The 6,321-nt window shown below is 39.4% G+C and overlaps 1 non-coding gene and 2 pseudogenes across 1 annotated transcript; all 3 read left to right on the top strand.

The window, feature by feature from the left end:
• The first annotated feature begins 1,677 nt into the window (after nucleotides 1-1,677).
• Nucleotides 1,678-1,824, top strand: LOC120040585 (annotated as a pseudogene).
• Nucleotides 1,825-2,508: 684 nt separating this feature from the next.
• Nucleotides 2,509-2,627, top strand: LOC120040591. Its single transcript, XR_005475704.1, has one exon. It is a non-coding gene; the product is annotated as a 5S ribosomal RNA (ribosomal RNA).
• A 691-nt stretch (nucleotides 2,628-3,318) lies between these two features.
• On the top strand, nucleotides 3,319-3,472 carry LOC120040587 (annotated as a pseudogene).
• The last annotated feature ends 2,849 nt before the right edge of the window (nucleotides 3,473-6,321 follow it).

Genomic DNA, 6,321 nt, shown 5'->3' with positions numbered 1-6,321 from the left:
ATAAAATAATGGTAGAGAAAAATGTGAAAAGGCCAGCTGCGGAGAAAGTTTGGAAAGGAATTTTTCCGACTTTGGACGTAAAAAAGATATGGAAAACTTTAAATGTAAAATATAATAGTATGGAATGTGAAAGTAACGATTTTAAAATAAGGCATAATCGTATATATACAAAAGTGGTTTTACATCAAATCAATAGGGAAATAAATAGAGAATGTGACTTATGTGGTGAGTCACCGGAAAATTTAATGCATTTGTTTGTGGAATGTAAGGAGTTAAAAGATTTATTTTGTAAAGTAAAGGGAATGATTCATAGAAACTGGGGGGGTGATATTTTGAAAAAATATGTGTGGGATGAATTGGTGTTATTTGGCGTGTCTGGTAAATGTGAGGGTGTTAATGTGGGTTTGTTGAATGTTGTTTTGAGTTTCTTGAGGTATGCTATTTTTTGTAGGAGGAATTATGCTTTTTTTGAGGGGAAGAAGGTAAGGGTGTGGGATATTTTTGTAGTATTGTTAAAGAAGCATATAGATATGTTTTATTGTTATGGAAAGGAATGTTTTGATGAAGCTTTTGTGGAGGGGAGTGGGTTGATTTCAAACGTGGATGGTGGAAGAATCACTTATAATTTTTGAAAGTATTGGTATGTTTATTAATTTATTGGTTTTCATAGTTGTTCGGAAGAGTTGATTTCAACATGCCTGTTTTGTGAGATTGGAATTTATGTTAGGCTTTTATTAGTTTTTGTTGTATTTTATTTATTTGAGTTCTTTGATTTGATAGGGGGTGAATTGTTCACCTGCCTATGTTAGTCTCGGTTTTTGTGTATTGTACATTTGATAAAATATTGTAATTGAAACTTTTTTATAATAAAAAAAAAAAAAAAAAAAAAATATGCCCGATCTCGTCTGATCTCGGAAGCTAAGCAGGGTCGGGCCTGGTTAGTACTTGGATGGGAGACCGCCTGGGAATACCAGGTGCTGTAAGCCTTTTGTCCACTAGGGGGTGTGGCATTATTTCATCAGCAACACTGCCTTGTAGTAAGCATTTGATGCTGAATTGACTAAATGCAGCTTCTATGGGCTAGTCTCCCCTGCCCTTTTAATACGATCAAAGTTCCTTGTGTTGTCAGGGAGCAACTGCCTTTTATGCATAAGACAAATAAGAATATTGTTACTGAATGCAGCTTGTGTGTGCTCTGTGCTCCCTCGCCCTGTTCAAATGATCAAAGGAAATAATGCTGGTGAGGAGTGGAACTGGACTGGTGTCTGATGGCCCTGTGTTTTCCATGTTGGAATTACAACCCTTCTTTTATGGAGTAAATCAAAAGCACAAGAGAATCTGAGATGTTATCGATAATAAATCAATTGGTTTCATGCATTTGTCTGTGTGTGTGTGTGTGTCTGAATGTGATTGTATTTCGTCATATCGCAAACATTTGTGATATCAGATGGGTTAAGATATTAAAAAGTAATTGGTGATTTTTTCGACAGTGTTGCATGATGGGAATCTAGTGGTTCACTGATATAATCTAGTAAACAAAATAAACTACTTTTTCACTACTCTGTGTGCAAGTGCATTCCTAAACGGCATTTAACGCAGGTCGATGTGATATGATATTATCAGAACACAAAGTGGTTACCGTTAGCGGAAAATGTTGGCACTGGAGACACTTTTCCTCCACTAAGCAGAAGAGATACCGTGATCAAGAAGGTGGTTCACCCGGTGTGGGGCTCAGCCATTGCACTCTGGCTGTGCTGACCCCTTGCGAATTTTCCAAATGTGGGAATCCGATTGCAAAATTTATGGTAGTGCTCGTTTGAGCTTTACCCTGATGTCTTTGTTAATGATAAACTGTTGCTTGGCGGCAGGCTTAAGGATGACTTGAGTCAACTGACTGTGCTTATGGAGATCTTTGAAGTCAGTTGTGAAGGAGACTTTGTGGACCAATCGAAAGGTGGAAACATTTGTTTGTAGCAAAATATTGTTGGCATTTTGTCGAAACATTATGTTGCGAAATGCAGCATTGTATTTATGCCACGCTGGTACTTCAATCAAGAGATAGTTGAGAAGCCACTCTAACCCCCCCCGGTCATGATGTGTCATACGCGCCCCATGCGCTTCCAATATGAAATTGTCCATACATGCGTTCCTCCTTAGCACAGAACAATGCAATAGGTTTTCAACATCCAGAGCTTTTGTGTATTTATTGTGGCTAGTAGGATAGCTGCATGGGAAACTGTTGCTGATGATGTATTTGTCAGAAGTCATTGTATTTGTCCGTTTTTTCCCACAAGGCTGAAATATGTGCCCTCGCTTAGAAATGTTTAGCAAGGTTTGTTTGTATTTCATCCAACTATCTGTGCTAAAAAGTGATGGCTACAGTATATGTAATTTCTTCCACTTTTTGAGTGAGCCAAAGTTCAAGCTGCTTATCTAATTGGTGAGAATGCAATGTCTGTTTATCAGACTCACTTTGACTTTATATGGTGTACCAAGAGATGTACCTTCGCTTACGGCCATACCAGCCTGAATATGCCCGATCTCGTCTGATCTCGGAAGCTAAGCAGGGTCGGGCCTGGTTAGTACTTGGATGGGAGACCGCCTGGGAATACCAGGTGCTGTAAGCCTTTTGTCCACTAGGGGGTGTGGCATTATTTCATCAGCAACACTGCCTTGTAGTAAGCATTTGATGCTGAATTGACTAAATGCAGCTTCTATGGGCTAGTCTCCCCTGCCCTTTTAATACGATCAAAGTTCCTTGTGTTGTCAGGGAGCAACTGCCTTTTATGCATAAGACAAATAAGAATATTGTTACTGAATGCAGCTTGTGTGTGCTCTGTGCTCCCTCGCCCTGTTCAAATGATCAAAGGAAATAATGCTGGTGAGGAGTGGAACTGGACTGGTGTCTGATGGCCCTGTGTTTTCCATGTTGGAATTACAACCCTTCTTTTATGGAGTAAATCAAAAGCACAAGAGAATCTGAGATGTTATCGATAATAAATCAATTGGTTTCATGCATTTGTCTGTGTGTGTGTGTGTGTCTGAATGTGATTGTATTTCGTCATATCGCAAACATTTGTGATATCAGATAGGTTAAGATATTAAAAAGTAATTGGTGATTTTTTCGACAGTGTTGCATGATGGGAATCTAGTGGTTCACTGATATAATCTAGTAAACAAAATAAACTACTTTTTCACTACTCTGTGTGCAAGTGCATTCCTAAACGGCATTTAACGCAGGTCGATGTGATATGATATTATCAGAACACAAAGTGGTTACCGTTAGCGGAAAATGTTGGCACTGGAGAGACTTGCCCTCCACTAAGCAGAAGAGATACTGTGATCAAGAAGGTGGTTCACCCAGTGTGGGGCTCAGCCATTCCACTCTGGCTGGGCTGACCCCTTTTGAATTTTCCAAATGTGGGAATCTCGATTGCAAAATTTATGGGAGTGGTCGTTTGCGCTTTACCCTGATGTCTTTGTTAATGATAAACTGTTGCTTGGCGGCAGGCTTAAGGATGACTTGAGTCAACTGACTGTGCTTATGGAGATCTTTGAAGTCAGTTGTGAAAGAGACTTTGTGGACCAATCGAAAGGTGGAAACATTTGTTTGTAGCAAAACATTGTTGGCATTTTGTCGAAACATTATGTTGCGAAATGCAGCATTGTATTTATGCCACGCTGGTACTTCAATCAAGAGATAGTTGAGAAGCCACTCTAACCCCCCCCCGGTCATGATGTGTCATACGCGCCCCATGCGCTTCCAATATGAAATTGTCCATACATGCGTTCCTCCTTAGCACAGAACAATGCAATAGGTTTTCAACATCCAGAGCTTTTGTGTATTTATTGTGGCTAGTAGGATAGCTGCATGGGAAACTGTTGCTGATGATGTATTTGTCAGAAGTCATTGTATTTGTCCGTTTTTTCCCACAAGGCTGAAATATGTGCCCTCGCTTAGAAATGTTAGCAAGGTTTGTTTGTATTTCATCCAACTATCTGTGCTAAAAAGTGATGGCTACAGTATATGTAATTTCTTCCACTTTTTGAGTGAGCCAAAGTTCAAGCTGCTTATCTAATTGGTGAGAATGCAATGTCTGTTTATCAGACTCACTTTGACTTTATATGGTGTACCAAGAGATGTACCTTCGCTTACGGCCATACCAGCCTGAATACGCCCCTTTTTGGAAGTTTCAGGAAGTGAGTGAGCAGCAGGTGTTGGATTGTTTGTGAATTGTTTGTAGAGAGAAAATCGTTTTTGGTTTTGCTGGTTTATATACTTTAAGTTTGGAAGTTTGTGTGGGGAGTGTAGCTTATTTTCTTTGTAAATATTTGCGTTTTTATCCCCCAACGGCGTGAGCTGTTTGGGGGATTCTAAGTAAAATAATTGGACGGATACAATGGCTTCGACATCAAGAATAACAACAACAATGAGAATGGACAACGGAGAAAAAAGAGCGTCGAATGAAGAGTTGAGGAGAAGAAAATATGAGAAAGAATTGACGGTGAACGTGGAAGTTATTGGAGAAGAAAAAATAACAACGATGGAATTGCTGAGAGGAATAAAAGAAGTATGTGGAATGATATTGGGATGTAGAATGAAGGACAGAAATAAGTACGAAATAACCATGTCACACGCGAAAGGAAAAGAAAGACTACTAGACGGGCTAAAAATAAAGAGCTGCCAAATAATGGCGAAAGAACTGGGAAATGATGAACTTGTGGTGTCCTTTTTGAACATGCCGGCATATATTACGGATGAGGAAATACATGACAAATTACAAGGATGGAATGTGAACGCAACAACACCAATCAAGAGGAGGATGTGGCCAGGAACGGACATTGTGGACGGGACGAGATTTTGTAAGGTGAAGTTTACGGACAGTGTGCAATCATTACCTTACTCAACCAAATTCAACACTGTAGAAGGATTTGAATATTTCCGAGTGATCCACGATAACCAAGTGAAGGTATGTAGACTATGTATTCAACCGGGACACATACTCAAAGAATGTCCAGAATTTGTATGTCATAAATGTGGTGAACAAGGACATTATGCCAGAGAATGTTCGAACATCGGTGATATGTGTAGAAGGTGTGACAGACCTAAGGACAGATGTAAATGTAAGAAGGAAAAGGATGTCTTATTTCTGCAAACACTGGACCTCATTACTGAAGAAGAGGTTGAGAGGAGTGAGACTATGGAGGGGGAGGAAGAGAGTGATATGGAAAGTGTGTCGCAGGTGATTCCAGAGACAGCTATAGATATGCTTGGAGAGTATGTAATGCCTTCTGGCAGTACTCGAGACGCAGTCTTGGTCTCTGCTGCTGACAAGGTGGAGCAGCAGCACATGATTGGTGAATTGGATACACAGGTAGAGATGGTGCAGGGTGCTTCTCAGGTGCCTGAACCAGCTTTAAACCTGTGTGAAAATGAAACCAAGGAGAGGGCTGGGTCCACTGGAGTTGATGGCACTGTTAAAGAATGTTTTACAAAAGGCTTGGATGTTGCTCCCCTTACAAGTACAAGTCAGGAGTCAGACGAAGAAATAGATATTGAGGATTTTCAGCGGTTTGCTAGAAATAAGAGAGCATTAGTGAAAGCTAAGGAGGTGACGGGATCTGGAAAAAAGAAAAAGTCTATTTTGAAATGACATGTTTGTTTTTGGCTATATTTCTGCATATATTAACAATGATTAGAGTTGCATCACTAAATGGCAACAGTTTAAGAAATATGAACAAATTGGAGCAGGTTTTGGTGTCTGTTGAAACGGACATGTGGTGTTTTCAAGAGACTAATTGGACGGACGCCAAAATGCTGGAAATTAAGAGCAAATGGTCTGAGCTCATTTTTTGTAGTCACGGAAGTGATAAAACATGTGGAGTGGCTATTTTGGTAAAAAATGATGTGGTTAAAAATGTCAAGCAGGTATATGCAGATAATCAGGGAAGAATTATTGTTATTGAGTTTGAAGTGCAAAATGTCATTTTTCGTCTAATTAATGTTTATGCTTCGAATATTGAAGCGGAAAGGAGAGATATGTTTAATAACCTAAGAACACTGTGTTCAGAGAACTGTATACTAGTAGGAGATTTTAACGTGAAGTGTACTAGAATGGATGTCTCGAGATGTGATAGTTTCAGACATGATTCGTCTAGAAATGCTTTACGGGAATTAATGAATAAGGAAAATCTTGTAGATATATGGAGGGCTGAAAATGTAAATAGAAGAGAGTTTTCGAGAAGGCAGGTGGTGTTAAATGAACTAAAACAAAGTAGAATTGATTTATGTTTAGCAAAGGTAGATGTGGTACAGCAGGT

The sequence above is a fragment of the Salvelinus namaycush genome, unplaced genomic scaffold (assembly GCF_016432855.1).
Source record: "Salvelinus namaycush isolate Seneca unplaced genomic scaffold, SaNama_1.0 Scaffold3645, whole genome shotgun sequence".
Taxonomy (NCBI): Eukaryota; Metazoa; Chordata; class Actinopteri; order Salmoniformes; family Salmonidae; genus Salvelinus; species Salvelinus namaycush.
This window is presented reverse-complemented; position numbering and strand designations above follow the sequence as displayed.